This window comes from Chlorocebus sabaeus, chromosome 16 (genome assembly GCF_047675955.1).
Source record: "Chlorocebus sabaeus isolate Y175 chromosome 16, mChlSab1.0.hap1, whole genome shotgun sequence".
Lineage (NCBI taxonomy): Eukaryota > Metazoa > Chordata > Mammalia > Primates > Cercopithecidae > Chlorocebus > Chlorocebus sabaeus.
Genome location: NC_132919.1, coordinates 57359748 through 57378756, shown reverse-complemented (window position 1 = coordinate 57378756; position 19009 = coordinate 57359748). Strand labels below are relative to the sequence as shown.

Sequence of the window (19009 nt, the reverse complement as noted above, 5' to 3'; positions counted from 1 at the left end):
TATTAAAAAAGAAAATTAGCCAGGCATGGTGGTACATGCCTGTAATCTCAGCTACTCAGGAGGCTGAGGCATGAGAATTGCTTGAACCTGGGAGGTGGAGGTTGCAGTGAGCCAAGATCGTGCCACTTCACTCCAGCCTGGGTGATAGAGCGGAACTCTTATTAAAAAAAAAAAAAAAAAAAGAAAGAAAGAAAGAAAGAAAAAAGAAAGGAAGGAAGAATAAAATAGAAACGCCAATTGGAAACCAGGAATCAGAGAGTGAAACGATTCAAGAAACTAAGCTGCAGAATCAGGTAATCATGTAAGTTTTTATTCCATATTAGTTCTGCTGTAAGAAATGAGTATACGTCTCTGTTTCTTTCAGCTTCAGCAGCAATTTTTGTTCATCCGGCTATTATGTGAAGATGCACTCATAAGAAGCCTGAATAGGTAGGGTGTAGAAGGATACACAGAAAAAGAGCAACAGAAACTAGTTTGGGGCTTGTTTCAAACAAGCCCAGACTTATCTTCCATGCTGAGTACCTGTACACAGCTCTCTAAGTGGGACCAATGGAGTCAGAGGAAAACAGGAAGCCGTGAATCAGCTGGACTGTCAAGCCACTTTGTTTAAGACAGAAAGCAGCTACTGGTTTCTCTCTCAGGTTAGAGGGAGCACGCAGTCTAACGTGAGCAAGGAACCCTGAGCTCTAGACTTCTCCATTCACGGCAAAGCTGGAGAGAAGAAACGCCGAGTGCTTGAGGAAGGGTTATTCTGCTATTGTGTTCTAAAAATGTATCAGGGCGATGTAGAGTCACTCACTCAGTCTTTGGGAAAGCGTTTGGCCCGTATCAAGAACCTGGACAATTTTCATACCCTTTGATCCAGCATTTTAATTTATGAGAATCTAGTCTATAAAAGTGATTATTGAGTGCCAACTGTGTGCAAGGCTTTGTGATAAGCACTTTACTAATTAGGTCTAATCCTTCTCAAAACCTGGGCAGTAGGCAATATTTATCTCCTTTTTACAAAGGAGGAAGTTGCAACTTTGGTGAATAACTTGTCTCAGATTATATGGTTAATGGGTGCAGAGCTGGGATTTGAATCTATTTTATTTAAATACTAAAGTTCATGCTTCTTTCTATACCACTGCTGTGTCCAAACAGTGAAAAATAGAAACACCCTTATTGTATAATATACAATTATATTATATACAATTATATTATATACAATATAGTATAATTGTATACTACATTGTATATTATACATATAATTGTATCTTATATATAACAATTATAATAGTAAGGGGATAGCTTAAGTTATCAAATACTCACTTGATGTAATAGGTTGTGAGGAGAGGGCAGTACCATTAATGGAAAGATGCCTGTGACCCAGGAAGGGTGGATATAAATATATCTGGAGTGTGATTACAAATAAGTGCATGTGTTTGTGTATTTATGTGTGTTTTGTTTTACCTTAAGTAAGAGTCTGCGTTAAGGAGAATTTCATGGAATCCAGTTGCAGGAGGTACAGCTGGGCCTGGTAGGAGCTAAGTAATGCATTCTCTGACTCCCTCCCTCTTTCTTTATCCAGTCTATCCCCTCCTTTTGCAGGGCCCCTGATTCAGCTTTTCTCTGAGGGTCTTATCTGCTTTCTGCCTTCCTTGTGGACCAGGCTTTTTGCTCACTCATCAATCAACATGCACATAGTTTAAAAGACTCACCTTCCTGTGACTTTCTTGCATCTATATGATGCGTAGTTGTTTCAGTTGTTTCTTGCATCTGTATGATGTGTAGTTGTTTCAGTACCCACCATATTTTGGCTACTTATACTTTCTGGTCTGAGATTACATTCTCTATCTTTCATTAAAAAAGAGAAAAATGGGAGAATGTGATGAGGAGTGACTGCCGGATTGGCTGGATCTGAGTCAGGTGTTCACCCCTGTGCATGTGAGGTGTTACCCCATGGCCCACTACCCACTTGGAGGTGCTGTAGATCCAGGTTATGTGGGTAGGGGTCACAGAAGGAACAGTCAAATGGCTGATATCATACACAGACTGGAAGGAAATGCATTAAGCAAATGAAAGGAACAGATATGGCTGGTTAAACTGATATTTAAATGAAACTTTGTAGTGTTGTGACCTGTGGTTTTTTACATCGTTCTTTTAATACAAACTCTGTATAAGGTTACATACTATTAATCATTAAGAGCTTGGTTTTTACTCCAGAAATACCATTTAACCCAGCAATCCTATTACTGGGTATATACCCAAAGGAGTATAAATCACTCTAATATGAAGATACATACACACGTAAGTTTATTGCAGCACTATTCACAATAACAAAGACTTGGAACCAACCCAAATGCCCATCAATGATAGACTGGATAAAGAAAATGTGGCACATATACACCATGGAATAACTATGCAGCCATAAAAAGGAATGAGATCATGTCCTTTGCAGGGACATGAATGAAGCTGGAAACCATCATCCTCAGCAAACTAACACAGGAACAGAAAACCAAATACCACATGTTCTCACTTATAAGTGGGAGTTGAACAATGAGAACGCATGGACACAGGGAGAGGTAAAACACACATCGGGGCCTGTCAGAAGGGGTGGGGGAGGGAGAGCATCAGGACAAATAGCTAATGCATGTGGGGCTTAATACCTAGGTGATGGGTTGATGGGTGCAGCAAACCACCATCGCACACGTTTACCTGTGTAACAAACCTGCACATTCTGCTCGTGTATCCTGGAACCTAAAATTAAAAAAAATATATATAAAAGATCTTGATTATTACAGATGCATCTCCTTGGATTTGCTTATATTCTTTGTGAGGGGAAGAGACTCAGACCACATACACTATGATTTGTTCTGTTGCTGATTACCTTTATGAGGAGACCACTGGAGCAGTAAAAAGGGCTACAATACCCTCTGGTGAACAAACTGAGGCAATGCCCCTGAACCAAGAGAACCAGAAAAGGCACGCTGATGCTCTCTAATGGTTAAGTGACAAGTACAAGCTTAATTGTCTAATGATGTGACAGTTGCCCAATTATGTGTGGTACAAAGAGTCTGGGCAAGAGATATCAGGCACAATCTAAAGACAAGACTTCAGAATCATGGAATATTACACGTAGCAGGGACTTTGGAAATCAGCTAGGCCAACCACCTCATTTTATAGATGCAGCAATTATGACCAAGAGAGATTAAGTAACTGGAAAGGCCAAGGTAGTGGTGAGCCAAGTATGGAACACAGATCTTGTAAAACTCATGCCTGTACTGTTGTTAGGATCTCAGTGCATCTTGAAGCTAAGTCATACTTGGACTCTCTGGGGAGCCCTTATGGTCTTCCTATAAAGACAGAAGCTAACTCCTGAGGCTTAAAGATATAAAACAAACGAGAACACCAGGCATGGTGGAAGTCAGGACCTCTGTTTATTCAGTCGGTCATCTGCTGATTGAGTGGGTCTGTTCAATCATGCATGTAGCCATTCCTCCATTTATTAATTCCTTGGACATGTATTAGCTGCTTCCCTGTGTGGTTCACTGCTAGACATAGAGAGTGTACAGAGAGATGATTCCTACTTTCTAAAAACTCATATTCTAATGGGGGACAGATGTCTCTGTCAGTATTCGTGATGTAATGATAGCTCAAAGGGAAAGTGATTATTTACTGCTTGGATCTTGAAAGGTGAATGGGAGTATCAAGGATTGGGAGTGGACTGTCGAAGCAGACACAGCTTTGATCTGTGGGGCAGGGTGAAATGACACGAGTTTCCAGAAAATTCTAAAGTTCTGTATGGTTGGGATGTAGGGATCACCTAGCAGACCCGTGAGAGATGAGATAGGAGAAATAGACAGGAGCCAGGGTACAGAAGGCCTTGCAGTTGAGGAGGCATTCATTGCTTGACTTCAACATACTATGAAGTGCTGCTGAGAGAGGGTTTCTTCCAGTAGCTAGATTAGCATCATTTTGTATTTTAGACTCAACTATACATCTATGTCCCTTAGCAACAGGTTTTTGTTAATATTCTGAGCTCAGAATGGAATGGATAGCAAAATTGGCTTTGAAGAGCTTTCCTTTGGCAAATCTACCACTAAAAGATACCAACCTTTACAGAGAAGAGAGTTTGCACGGGTTGATTAGTACTGAATGTAGTTTTCTTTAACTACCATTTGATGACTCAACTCATAATGACATTTTGTTGGCATTTCTCCAACTTGCACTTGCCTCTGTTTAACAGGGCATGCCTTGAGGTCTGATTATACGGTTTTCATTCATACAGCATGTCTCCCCTTTGCTTTTTGTTTTTTAGCTAAGTAACTTCACATTCCTGCCTGCCAAGAACCAGGGAGCTTGCTGGCCCTCCCCACTGGCCTCTTCCATGAGGTCATGTGAGTGCTACTCACTCACATTTGAGTGCCTGCCACTCTGGAGGTTTTACAGAACAGAAAACTCAGCCTCTGTGTTCTAGAGCTGGAGTTTCTGGGCCTTTGGAAGTCAGTCTTAATCTCTGAAACAGGAGAGTGCTCCAGGGTTCCAGAGTCTTACAGAAGTGCAGGAAAATGCACCGAGCCTATGATAAAATGCAAAGCCACACCTAACATGGGCTCTTCCACATTTCATAAGCAGTTCACATTATTTTTTATTTTTCCACTTGCTTTTTTTTTAATCTCCAAATTTCCAAAGTCTGTATCCACAGCCTTGCATAGTTCTTAGCAACAAACTTAGCAACAAATCAGAGAAAAAAATTAGTTATCTATATTTTTAACAAGATCTGTGATCTCATCCACATCCTCTAACTGCCTTGGGCCTCAGTTTTTTCATTTGTAATTGGATGGTCACTACATACTATTATTTTAAAGAATTACCTAATTTGATTAGGAAAATGCATTAAGGCTGAGAAATGTGAATACAGAGATATGGTACAAAAGCAAAAGTGTAAAATTAAGACGGGTGAATGCTAGTGGATGAAATATCTCAAACATTTTACCTTTCCTGCACTCCAGTTGGGCTCAAGGAAATCATCCATGCTTTTGTTTTTGGTAGAAGCTTGAAAAAATGAATTACTTAAACCATATTCTAATAGTAACCTGAATTTATATATAAAACCGACCCATGTTTGTTTTCCAAAATGCATTTTTCCATTTTCACTCTGCTAGGAATAAAAGATAAACAATGGAGATAGAGGAAGAATGACCTTTGAATAAGAATTGTAAATGCGTCCAGGCGCGGTGGCTTAGCCTGTAATCCCAGCACTTTGGGAGTCTGAGGCAGGTGGATCATGAGGTCAGGAGTTCGAGACCAGCCTGGCCAATATGGTGAAACCCCATCTCTACTAAAAATACAAAAATTAGCTGGGTGTGGTGGCACATGCCTGTAGTCCCAGCTACTCAGGAGGCTGAGGCGGGAGAATTGCTTGAACCCGGTAGGTGGAGGTGGCAGTGAGCCGAGATGGTGCCATTGCACTCCAGCCTGGGTGATAGAGTGAGACTCTGTCTCAAAAAAAAAAAAAAAAAAAAGAAGAAAAGAAAGACTTGTAAATAGTAGAATGTAAGATTAAGAAAGGTTGTGAAGTTTTCAAGGAAAGAACAGCATTGGCTTTGTGAGTTGGTTTAGATCTGATGTTTGTAACATCAGTCTCGCTCTGTCACCCAGGCTGAAGTGCAGTGGCGCAATCTCGGCTCACTGCAACCTCCACCGGGTTCAAGTGATTCTCCTGCCTCAGCCTCCTGAGTAGCTGGGATTACAGGCACCCGCCACCATGCCTGACTAATTTTTATATTTTTAGTAGAGATAGGGTTTTGCCATGTTGGCCAGGCTGGTCTTGAACTTTTGACTTCAGGTGATCTGCCCTCCATGGCCTCCCAAAGTGCTGGGATTACAGGCAAGAGCCACTGTGCCCAGCCAAAAAACCAATAATTTCAAATATATTCCAATCATTTGGAATTGATTTAAAATAAAAAAAAAAAATGTGCTGCCAGCATTAGATTGTTAGACTGCAAACAACACTTTAAAAGAAGTGAACAGCTGTCACACTTCTCTGTCCTCTGTAGAGATTTAACTTTGGAAAGATAACAAGTTTGTAAATTAACAGATCTCATCTAAATTCCATCCTTTTCCTGGAACTTCTGCCATCCTAATCCCTCCCCCTCCAAGAACACAGCCCATTGATTTACCTGATCCAAAGAACTTTTACTTCCTTTCGCTCACTGTTGGATGTGCTAATAGGCAGGGTTAAATGAAGATTGATGAAGAAATACTATAATTATTTTTGTTTTATAATAGTGATTTTACAGTAAATTTTTTTATATAGTTTTACAAAAATACCTTATGGGAGTTTTTGCTTTGGTTATTTACACCTTGGAATGAATTTTAAGAATTTTCTATCTTGTTTACAATGTTTTATCCTCAGATTCAGGCTCGGTGCCTGACACGTAGTAGGTGGTCAACAAGTACCTTTAGAATAAATAAATTATTTTTATCAGTATCCAGGGCAAGCCTTATGCAAATTTGTGAAGTGGACTAAGTTGGTTTTTACTAAATTCATCCTCCCTTTTCTAGTCTTTCCTCTCCCTTCTTCTTGTAGGAGAATATCTTGTCACACCTGCAGAATCCTCATGCGTCCTCTTAATATAGTTGACCCTGAACAACTTGAGGATTATGGACACAGAGCCCCCAATGCCGCTGAAACTTTGCATGTAATTTTTTTTTTTTCTCTCTCTCTCTCTCTTTTTTTTTTTTGGACACTGTCTCACTCTGTCACCCAGGTTGCTGGAGTACAGTAGTATGATCTCGGCTCACTGCAGCCTCCATCTCCTGGGTTCAAGTGATTCTCCTGCCTCAGCCTCCCAAGTAGCTGGGACTACAGGCTCTTGCCACAAGGCCCGGCTAATTTATTTCTATTTTTAGTAAAGACGAGGTTTCACCATGTAGGCCAGGCTGGTCTCAAACTCCTGACCTCAGGCGATCCTCCCGCCTTGGCATTCCAAAGTGCTGGGATTACAGGCGTGAGCCACCGCACCTGCCTGTATATAACTTTTGGCCCTCCTAAAACTTAAGTATCAATAGCCTACTGTTGGCCAGAAGCCTTACCAATAACATACACAATTGATTAACCTATATTTTGTATCTTATATGTATTGTATACTATGTTATTACAATAACCTAAGCTAGAGAAAAGAAAATGATATTAAGAAAATCATCAGGAAGAGAAAATATATTTACTAAGTGGAAATGGATCATCATACAGGTTTTCATCCTCATTGTCTTCACACTGAGTAGGCTAAGGAGGAGGAGGAACAAGAGGGGTTGGTTTTGCTGTCTTGGGGTGGCAGGGGTGGAGAGGAAGGTAGGAGAGGCAGACACACTTGGTGAAACTTTTACTGAAAAAAATTCCACGTATAAGTGGACTCGTGCGGTTCAAACCCTTGTTGTTCAAGGGCCAACTGTGTATGTATATATTTTTATTGTGGTTAAACACATCACGCAGAATTCATCATTTTAATTATTTTAGAGTGTACAATTCAGTGGCCTTTTGTTTATTCACAAGGTTGTGCGATCATCACCACTATCTAATTCCAAAACACTATCATCATCACAGAAGGAAGCCCTGTACTTATTAAGCTGTCGCTCCTCAGCCCTTCTTCCTGTAGTCCCTGGAAACCACTAATCTGCTTTCCGACTCTTTGGATTCACCTATTCTAGATATTCCTATAAATGGAATTATACAATGTATGGCCTTTTGTGTGTGACTTCTAACACTTGGCAAAAAGTCTTCAAGGTTCATCCATGTTGCGGCATGTATCGGTGGTTCATCCTTTTTATAGCTGAATAATAACTCTGTTGCATTGCTTTACCACATTTTTCTCCTTATATTTCCTATGAAAACCTAGTATCTAGAGAGCCACTGAAAAAGTAGCCAATAAATTACACAGAAATGTAGCTAATAGAAAGTGAATTGAGAACTCATCCAGGGAAATGTGCATTGCTCATGTAGCTCATGTAGTGAAATCTCAGGGATGAGGAAACTTTTCTGAGGGGGACAGGAGACTCTCTGGTGCCACAGGAATGGCTGACTTGTTGTAAAGCTAAGTCTACCAATAGCTATGGGACTGGAAAAAGCATTGCATTGAGTAGATGGACACACAGGTTTTGATTCTGGTTTAGAGGTTAACTGATTGGGTTGCCTGCATTTCCCTGGGTCCAGTGTTTCTGCTTGTTGTTTCGGTTACCTTGAGTTTGGCTTTCTATCAGGCCTTCTGCTAAGCTCATTTACATGCATTATCTCATTTCATCTTCACAAAAATTATATGGAAGGCATAGAAGACTAAATACGTTAGCTGAAATTTTAGTGAATTGTGAGGGAGAGATTCAAACTCATGTCTGACTCTTTAGCCTGAGCTCATAATCACTATGTGGTAGGAGTTGGCAAACTATGAATCTCTGCATTTTGTTTTACATCCTCTGAGCTAAAATTGTTGATACTTTTCTTTTTTTTCTTTTTGAGATGTGGTTTTGCTCCGTCACCCAGGCTGTAATGCAGTGGCACCATCTTGACTTACTTGGCCTCCCAGGCTCAAGTGATCCTACCACCTCAGCCTCCCAAGTAGCTGGGACTACAGGTGCACCACCACACCGGGCTAATTTTTATTTTATTTTATTTTTGTAGAAATGGGGTCTTACTGTGTTGCCCAGGCTGATCTTGAACTCCTGGGCTCAAGAGATCGTCCCACGTTAGCCTCCCAAAGTATTGGGATTGCAGGCATGAGCCACCACACCCAGCTGATACATTTTAAAATGCTTTACAAAAGTCAAAAGAATATTTTATGAACCTGAAAATCACATGGAGTTTAAGTTTCAGTGTCTATAAATAAAGTTTTATTGGAACACAGCGCTACTTGCATAGCTCTGGGTTTGTACTGCAATGACGGGGTTGAGTTATTGGCACAGAAAGTCTTTGGTTCTAAAGCTCTGAATATTTACTGTCTGGCCCTTTAAAGAACAAATTTGCCTGTTATCATTCATAAAATGAAGGCAGAGAAAGAATTAAGTCATTCCTCAGGTCCCTTTCAACTTAAATGTTCTGAGAATTGCAGAGAAAATTGCTTCCATCTTCTGTTTTCCTATGAGGTCTCCATCTCTCCCTGCCCTCTCTCATTCTCAACAGTTGAGTTTGCCTCTTTTCTTAAAAAGGTTGAGTGTCTAAAATAGATGCCTTCTCTCCAGCCATATACATCCGTACCCTGACTTCCCATCTCCCTCTCTGTATGTGTCCTTTCATCAATTCTCCATTTCCTCTATTCTGAGAAATAACAATATTATCATTTATTAGATGCCTGAGATTTCCAGCATTCTATGGAGTTGTGAAGAAGGTTCAGAGATGATAAATGTAAGGTCAGGCTTATTATTTCCATTTCTGGAATGAGAGAGTTGAAGGTTGGGGAGGTCAGCTTGCTTTTCTAGGATGTGTCAGTAAGTTGTGGTGCCAGAGTTTGAACACGTCTTTCTGATCACAGGGACTTTACTTCTCTTGTTGATGATATCTTTGCGCTCTGTGCACCTAAAGCCATCTCCTCCACACCACACTCCACCCTGTTCTTCTGGGTATACCCTCTGGATTTCTTCCCTTCTTTTTCTAATCATCTTTTCTTTTGGTATTAAGTTTGCCTCCTGAGAACAACATTCCCTTAGGCCAGCTCCTCTTCTAGCTAAAATAGCTACTTTAGCTACTAAGAATAGGAATAGCATTTCTTGAGCCATTACATTCACACACCAGACACTGTGCTAAATACTGTATAAGCGTTGTCTCATTTAAATTTTATAATAGCTTTACGAGGTTGCTACTATTATTACCATTAAAAAGGGGGGAAACCAAGGCTTGGAAAGAGTAAGAAATTATCCAAGGGCATACAGTTGGAAAGAGGCTGAATAGAGACTTGAACCCTGTGTTTTCTTTCTTTCTTTCTTTCTTTCTTTCTTTCTTTCTTTCTTTCTTTCTTTCTTTCTTTCTTTCTTTCTTTCTTTCTTTCTTTCTTTCTTTCTTTCTTTCTTTCTTTCTCTTTCTTTCTTTCTTTCTTTCTTTCTTTCTTTTTCTTTCTTTCTCTCTCTCTCTTTCCTTCTTTCTTTCTTTCTTTCTTTCTTTCTTTCTTTCTTTCTTTCTTTCTTTCTTTCTTTCTTTCTTTCTTTCTCTTTTTGAGATGGAGTCTTGCTCTGTCACCCAGGCTGGAGTGCAGTGGCACAATCTCGGCTCACTGCAACTTTCACCTCCTTGGTTCATGTGATTCTACTGCCTCAGCCTCTGGAGTAGCTGGGATTACAGGCACCTACCACCACACCTGGCTAATTTTTGTATTTTAAGTAGAGACAGGTTTTCACCGTGTTGGCCAGGCTGGTCTCAAACTCCTGACCTTAGGTGATCTGCCTGCCTTGGCCTCACAAAGTCCTGGGATTACAAGCATGAGCCACCACGCCTGGCCTAGACTTGAACCCTCTGTACTTTCTAATGAGTATGCCATGCTTCCCTATCCCTACCCCAGCCTCACCCCTTGTAACTCATCTCTTGTGACTTACAGTGGTCTCCTCTGGCTTCTTCCTTTTCAATACCACCCATTCTGTTCTACATCTCACAGTCTGATACCTACTTTCCCTATACTACTGACATTGCTTTCACAGCTCACCTGTGACTTTTATCATTTCTTCTCACTTTAGAGAACTTCTTTTAGCCATTTTTTTTAAAGAGTAGATCTGCTGGTGAAAAGTTCTCAGAGTTGTTCTTTATCTGAAAATTTCTTGATTTTTCCTTCTTTTCTGAAGGATATTTTCTCTGGATATAGAATTCTGGGTTGACAGTTTGTTTTTTTTTTTCCATATGAAAAATGTGCTGAATCTTGCCGGGCGCGGTGGCTCAAGCCTGTAATCCCAGCACTTTGGGAGGCCGAGACGGGCGGATCACGAGGTCAGGAGATCGAGACCATCCTGGCTAACACGGTGAAACCCCGTCTCTACTAAAAATACAAAAAACTAGCCGGGCGAGGTGGCGGGCGCCTGTAGTCCCAGCTACTCCGGAGGCTGAGGCAGGAGAATGGCATAAACCTGGGAGGCGGAGCTTGCAGTGAGCTGAGATCCGGCCACTGCAGTCCAGCCCGGGCTACAGAGCAAGACTCCGTCTCAAAAAAAAAAAAAAAAAAAAAAAAAAAAAAAGAAAAATGTGCTGAATCCTTCTAGCCTCCATTGCTTCTGATTAGAAATCTATTGTTACTCTACTTTTTTCTCTGATACATAATGCACTATTTCTTTCTGGATACTTTCAAGATTCTTTTCTTTAGTTTTCTGGTTACTATGATATGTTTTCATTAAATTTCTTTGAGTTTATCCTATTTGGAGTTTGCATAGCATGAATCCATAGGGACACATGTGTGAGTGTGTATATATGTGTGTGTGCATGTAATATATACCTTTCTCAAATGTCAGCCATTACATTCATGTGTTATGTGACTATAGGTATAGTAAAAATATGGCATTTACTCTTATGGGGCCACCATTGTATATGTAGTCTGTCATTAACTGAAATGTCATGATGTGGGATGTGACTGTATTTTTTTAAAAAATTGTTTAGTCCCTCAATTAACCAATGAAGATTGTATTTCTTTGAACACTTTTCAGCCTCAAATTCTTTCTCTTCTTCTTTTGAGATTTCAGTGACACAGAATGTTATATCTGTTGTTACAGCTTCGTATGTCCCTGAAGATGTGTTTTTTTTTCTTTTTTTTCTTTTTTCAGGTCTATTTTCTCTCTATTTTTCAAATTGAGTAATTTCTATTGATCTGTCTTCAAGTTTATTGATTCTCTGCTTTGTATCTTCCATTCTGCTCTTGAAACTATCCATTGAGTTTTAAAATTTTGGTTGTTGTATTTTTCTAGTTCTAAATTTTCCATTTGGTTCTTCTTTATATATGCAATTTCTTTGCTGAGATATCCTCTTGTCATTTGTTTCAGGCATATTCAAATGCTTGTTGAAGGATTTTTGTGATGGCTGCCTTAAAATTCTTGTCAGGTAATTCTCACGTCTGTGTCATTTCAATGTTGATCGTTTTTCTTATTCAGTTGGAGATGTTCTTATTTCTTGGTATGACAAGTGACTTTTGATTGAAATCTGGACATTTTGTGATTTCTGATTCTTACTTAATTCTTATGATTCTTACCTAAACCTTATGATTTAGAAGATCTCCTCTGACACTACCCTGGTGGGTGAAAGGGAATGCTGCCTCCTTACTGCCAGGTGGATGCAGACATTTAGATTCTCCATGGGGCCTCTGTTGCCACCTGGAGAGAAGGGGCTCCCTATTACAGATAGGTGGACGTGCTTCAGCCTTCCCCTAGGCCTCCACTGACAGTTCCCTGGCTGGGAGGGAGAAAGACACTTGGTTACTACTCCCCACCTGACCTCCACTGATGCTGTAGAGAGGGTGGTTTTGCTACCACTGAATGGTGGTAGAGGTCTTGGTTTTTAACTAGGTCTTATTTGACACTCCCCCTGTGGGAGGAGGAAGTAAACTTCTTCTGGACATTTTCTTCGATTTGTGCTATCTGTACTTATTGAAAATGCATTTAGTTACCTTTTTATAAACACAGTGCTATTTTTACTTTCCTGTTAGTTTGATTATTCCTTCTGTTACCTCTTGGCTCCTTCTTCATCTTCTACCTCCCAAATGTGGACCCTTCCCAGAATGGCTTTTCTTTTGAGGTATACTGTTCCTCCAAGAGCACTTCACTGTTTCCGGACCTCTGGGTTTTACCTCTTATCATGGCAACTTCCAGATCTTGGTCCCTAGATCTTGCCTCTCCTTGGATCCTTAATCCTGATGGTCTCCCTTCTTGAAAGACACTTCTGACTTCGTCTGCCACCACTTCATACTTGATAACTATAACAGAAAATTCAGTTGTTTTGCTTTCTTCATCCCAATTTTGTTTCCTTCTCAATTTCCCAACCTCTGTCCATAATAACATTATTTTCATAAGCCTGTGGACATTAAAACATCTGGTTTCTTTCTTTTCATTCACAATATATATCACACAATGAACCACAGGGATGGAAGGTGGAAATCCCAAAAGTAACCAAATTGCAGTTCACTGGTACAGAAAGACAAACCTAGTTCCCTTTGTCCCTTTGTCTTTCAACATGCATTACCTAAGGTATGTATTTAGGGCAAAAAGCACAAGTTAAATCTGGTTCTGCCAATTGTAAGCTGTGTAACTTTGAATACTTGACTTAACTTCAGTAATCTCAGTTTCCCCATCTGTAGTGTGGGCATGATGATAATAGCAACTGCAGAGGTTTGATTCAAGGATGACATAAGATTATTTATGTGTAATACCTAAACATATCTGGCATCTAATAGAAAGTCAATAATTATAGCTCTTGGTCTTCTATTAATACAAACCAGTATTTTTCATCCTATTGCTCAGTCCCAAACCCCAAAATTTTCCTGCTTGATTTTCCAAGGTGTTTTATTGTCTCTTCCCACCCAGACCATCCAGTTTATATTCAGCTTATTTGTCACACCCTAACATGCATTCTTTCCTCTAGTCAACCTCTTATCTTTATTTACCTTGAATTTATTGTACCTTTCTTATACCTTATGTTTATTCTTAGAATGACTATTCCCCCTCCCTCCCCTTCAAATCCCATCCATGCATTTGTCAGGCCTCAGCACAAGTGCTAGAGTCTTCTGTGGCTGTTCCCTCCTGTCCTGATCTCTTCCTCTGTGAACTTCCTTTGAACTTGGAGTAACCAAGCCATAGACAATGGCAGTGTAAGGCGCCATGAAGCCTGTGTGGTTCTTCCCATTTGGCCAGGTTACAAGCTTCAGGAAGGTGATCCAGCCTGTTTGTGGTAGTGTTAGACCCTGCCCTCTCTATGTCATGTAAACTATTCTCTGAATCCTATACACTTTGTTGTATTATTGACCATTCAGTTGATAAAAATCTGAGCGCTTATTCTATGGTAGTTCTCTGAGGTAGTTACCGAAGAAAGAAAGATGGGTAAGGGCCAGTTTTATGTACGTGCATAAAATCTGTGCCCTAGGTGCCGCACTTGTCTTACCCTAATCCTTGCCCTGGCAAGACTTTCACTTGTCTTAGGGGCTCATCACTGGGGTTTAGGGTAAAGGGGTTGACTGACACTCTCAAAACTGAGGAAAGCACAGTGGCCACAGTGGAGATTCTGACAACACAGAGAAAGTAGTGATAAGTTGGTAGCGGGGGAAGGTGGAATTATGAAAGATTCACAAAGGAAGGCCTGTTTTAACTGTATTTTGAAGGATAAGAGTTCTCCAGAAAGAGGAATGCATTTTAGTCACAGCGATGAGCCTGGGAAAAGCAAAGAAGGCATAAACATGTCCTGTGTGGGATATCAGTTTGTTGCTACAACTGGGATGTGTCTGGGTGTATTGTCCTTAGGATACTGAAGGACGAGAGGTGATGAAGGGAATGACCAAAACTAGATTTTTAAAGATTATTTTACTAAAATGTCCATGCTCTTCTAACATCCCATTCTGCTTCCATATAAAAGGTCTGAGTAGGGTTGCTCCTAAAATATTTTAGATGATCTAATCCCCTAGGTTTGTCTTTCTGTACCATTGCACTACAATTTGGTTACTTTTGGGATTTCCCCCTTTCATCCTTGTGGTTCGCTGTGTAATATATATTGTGAATAGAAAGGGCGAATGGAGTCAGGAGGTTTAGTGACACCTCACTTGGGGGTTTTAGGATACAGCAGGGTACTCTGCTGGTCCTGGTTGATTTCTTGGCCTTGAGGATGATTTCTGGGTCATTGAGTTTTTTGTTAAAAGAAATGGATTCTTGCCGATTTTGGCAAGAAAAAGAATCCATCAAAAGAATTTGGGGTAGCTCACTTCACAGGGCCAGAGAACTAGAATCAGAGGCAATACAGCTGGAGTGAAGCCCCGAAACATATCGAAGGAAGGGGTCTGGTGCAATATACTACAGCTACCACCAGTTCAACAAAACTGCTGACAATGAAGCCTCCCCAACTGGGTAGAGCTGCTGCTATCATTGTCAAGTCCTGAAATGGATCCTTTGCAGTCCCTCCATATCTGCATCACTGGGGACTGATTCTGAGGTTGCAGTGGTTGCCAAGGGCCCACACTTTAGCTGCAGTGAATGCTGGGAGATGAGTATCCAGCACTTTTAGCTTCTATAAGGGATGACAGACTCTGCCTCAAGAGGTGGAAGAGTCACCAAACATAGAAGGGAATGAAGATGGCAAATGCATGACAAACATCCACTGAATTCTCCAAGTTGGCTATTGCACACGCCACTAACTTTCATTCCCTGGAGACTTACGGGAAATCCAAAGCACATTTTCTTTTCTTTTTATTTTTTGAGACAGAGACTCACTCTTATCGCCCAGGCTGGAGTGCAGTGGCACGATTTTGGCTCACTGCCACCTCTGCCACCTGGGTTCAAGTGATTCTCCTGCCTCAGCCTCCCAAGCAGCTGGGCTTACAAGTGTGCACCACCATGCCCGACTAATTTTTGTATTTTCAGTAGAGATGGGGTTTCACCATGGTGACCAGGCTGGTCTCAAACTCCTGACATCAGGTGATCTGCCCACCTCGGCCTCCCAAAGTGCTGAGATTACAGGCATGAGCCACCACACCAGCCCCAAAGTACATTTTCGTCAGGAAGAAATTTTACCAACTCCGAGGTAGAGGAAGGAAACTTGACTCAGGGAAGTTAAGCAGTGGAGAGAAAACTCTTGGGTCTTAGATTACTTCCTGACCTCAAAAGCAAAAGGGCTGGCTCAGCCTTAGCTAAGTCTGTCTGTCAGTAAGCTAATTCTGGTTCATTTAACAAAAGTGAAATTGTAAATGTGCACAGCACTGCTTTGATTTGTGAACAATTTTCAGAAATCAAAGGTCAAATCATGGATAAATGTTGTTTGGTTCATATTAAAAACTTAATGAAGAAGAATACATATTTTGTTTTTTGTTTTGTAGATGGGAAAACTGCATATTTAAAGGAAGTAACTTGTTTTGGGGTTATATGACTACCAGTTGGTGAACCCAAGGCTAGGACCCAATCTCTCCTTTTTTTTTTTTTTTTTTTTTTTTTTTTTAATATTCTTCTGACTGAACCATGAGTATTGCTCTATGAGAATTCTCTTTGGGTACAAATGAATTGTTTCTAAAGCCTGCGTCATTAAGAATGCTAAAAGAGCTCCTGATTTATGTGTAATAATTGGGTTGACGGGACATACACACTAACTTTATTTCTCATTAATAGTTATTTAGATGAGAGATAGGGTGCATTTCCCTAATCTGGCTTGAAAAAGTAAAGCTTGGGGGGAGTGGGGAGGTGTGGCATTGGGAGTTATACCTGATGTAAATGACCAGTTGATGGGTGTTGACGAGTTGATGGGTGCAGCACACCAACATGGCACTTGTATACATATGTAACAAACCTGCACGTTGTGCACATGCACCCTAGAACTTAAAGTATAATTAAAAAAAAAAAAAGAAAAAAAAAAAAAAAAAAAGAAAAGTAAAGCTTATGCAGGTCTCTTTTTCTTATTTTGAGATATTTATACTATCAGCTTCAGTTTCAAATGTATCAATCTTAGGTTTAGTTCAAATTTACTTCAATTTATTAAAATATCTATTGAACACTGCATAAGAAATCAAATGGGTACACATACACCTAAGGAGTTAAGGGCTTTAAGCAAGAAAAGAAGTGCTTCTTTTTCACCCTGCAATAAAGGTATTTTGGGTATGCAACATGTTGTTTTACCAGCTGCTACCTTAGCGTTATATTTACTTTTATTACTGTAGTCTCTTCCGGTGATTAATGGATACCGGGATGGGGGAGGGTAGATCTATCATTTGGCCTAACAATATCAAGAATCAAGCCAATAATGGACAATTTTCCATTAAGCAACAGAACTCTAGCATTCTGCTAGGGAAAGGAAACACAATACAAGGATACAGGCTGGATTTACATTAGTCAACAAGTTTTTTGAGTGACACACAGAAAGCCTAAGCTATACTAAATGTTAAGAGATTGAATTGCTGGATTAAGAATCATGTTACTCAGGCTAAATCAGAAGTAGAAGGACTGGCTGAGCTAAGTCATTTTCTGTACCTCAGTTTCTCCACCAACGTTGGTAGATATTTACTGGATTCCAGAGCTCTCGTGTGTATCAGTTCATTGCTCCTTCACTACTAACCTATTAGGTATGTGTTGTTTCTTTCTTTCACAGGTGAAGAAACCAAAGATCAGGGAGGTTGAGTAATTTTCTCTGAAGTCACAGAAGTAGTTAATTGCTGAGTTGGGATGCCAACTTCGATCAGGGGCACTCGAGAGCCACTCAGTCCCATTGCTTCTGCTTACCCTGCCTTTTGGATATCATTTGAGTACCCCCCACAGACACCAAAGTACATGCATGAACGCCTCCTCCACCCTTTTACAATTGTTGTGCTTTGAGCTTATTGCAGAATGGGTACTTGAAAACGCAATTGCTGGACTTAAGAATAAGTTTTTTTTGTTTTTTGTTTTTTCTTTAAAGGTATTGAATTATGCAATTATTTGAAGTGGTCATTCATTGGATATTTGTAACAAGTTTGATGTTGTGGGTGATTTATATAACTTTGTATTTTATTATAACCTTCGTTTCTTTTTTTTTTTCTTTTTTTCTTTTTTTTTCTTGAGACAGAGTTTCACTCTTGTTGCCCAGGCTGGAGTGCAATGGCACGATCTCAGCTCACTGCAACTTCCACCTCCCAGGTTCAAGCAATTCTCTTGCCTCAGCCTCCCTAGTAGCTGGGATGACAGGCATGCGCCGCCATGCCTGGCTAATTTTTTGTATTTTTAGTAGAGACAGGGTTTCACTGTGTTGGCCAGGCTGGTTTTGAACTCCTGACCTCAGGTGGTCCACCCGCCTCGGCCTCCCAAAGTGTTGGGATTACAGGCGTGAGCCACCGCGCCTGGCCTAACCTTTGTTTCTTACATATGAAATAGTTTCTTGTAGAAGTAGGTTTTGGGAATTGGATTTTGTTATTTCATTTTTATATTTTTGAGATGCAGTCTTGCTCTGTCGCCCAGATGGGAGTGCAGTGGCATGATCTCAGTTTACTGCAACCTCTGTCTCCCAGGTTTAAGTGATTCTTCAGCCTCAGCCTCCCGAGTAGCTGGAATTACAGGCACCCGCCACCATGCCTCGCTAATTTTTGTGTTTTTAGCAGAGACAGGGTTTCACCATGTTGACCAGGCTGGCCTTGAACTCCTGACCTCAAGTGATCTGCCCATCTTGGCCTCCCAAAGTGCTGGGATTACAGGCGTGAGCCACCGTGCCCAGCTAGGAATTGGAATTTGATGATTGCATGGAAGGCAGTTGAGTAAAAGGCACTGGAGGAGGAAGGAGATGAAGAAAGAAAGAAATAGAGCAATGGCTTAGTTTGGGCTATTGGGGTATTCAGAAGGGTGAGCATTAGTGGACCAGGGAAGAGACAGTTAATGAAAGTGTACTAGGAGTGAGCAGGAGCTGAGGGACGCTTATTCCTAGTGGGGAGCCCGTGCTAGGGAGACTTGCTAAAGGAGAGACTGGGCTGAGTACAGGCGAGTGCAGAACTGCCAGACTGTTGGGGTCAGTTGGCAAACAGGGCTGTTTCAACCCGAAATGGAGAGACTGCATCTGGAACACAGCAGAAAGAGGACTGAGCTACTCTTGGGGTAGAGATGAAGGGAAGTAAGCCCGTTAGCCTGGGACTGAAACAGGGAGGCATCTTTAAATGCTTCTTCTGTTAATAAACCCTGACAAACTCACCTAAATATTGTTACAGCGTTTCCCTAATTTGTCTTGTTGTTTCAAATTTATATCCCCAGGATTCCTTACCCCACTAGCAATGGCTCAATTATCTAGCCCCTGTAGGGAAATATTGTAATATGGTTTTTTTTTTTTTTTTTTTTTTCAAATTCAAGTTTAGCTTTCTGAGTGCAGAGGCCT

At 40.7% G+C, this 19009-nt stretch overlaps 1 protein-coding gene across 2 annotated transcripts in view; it reads left to right on the top strand.

The window, feature by feature from the left end:
* The window catches only part of MAP2K6 (mitogen-activated protein kinase kinase 6), a 143305-nt gene that overhangs the window by 16063 nt on the left and 108233 nt on the right, over window positions 1-19009 (top strand). The window lies entirely within an intron of this gene.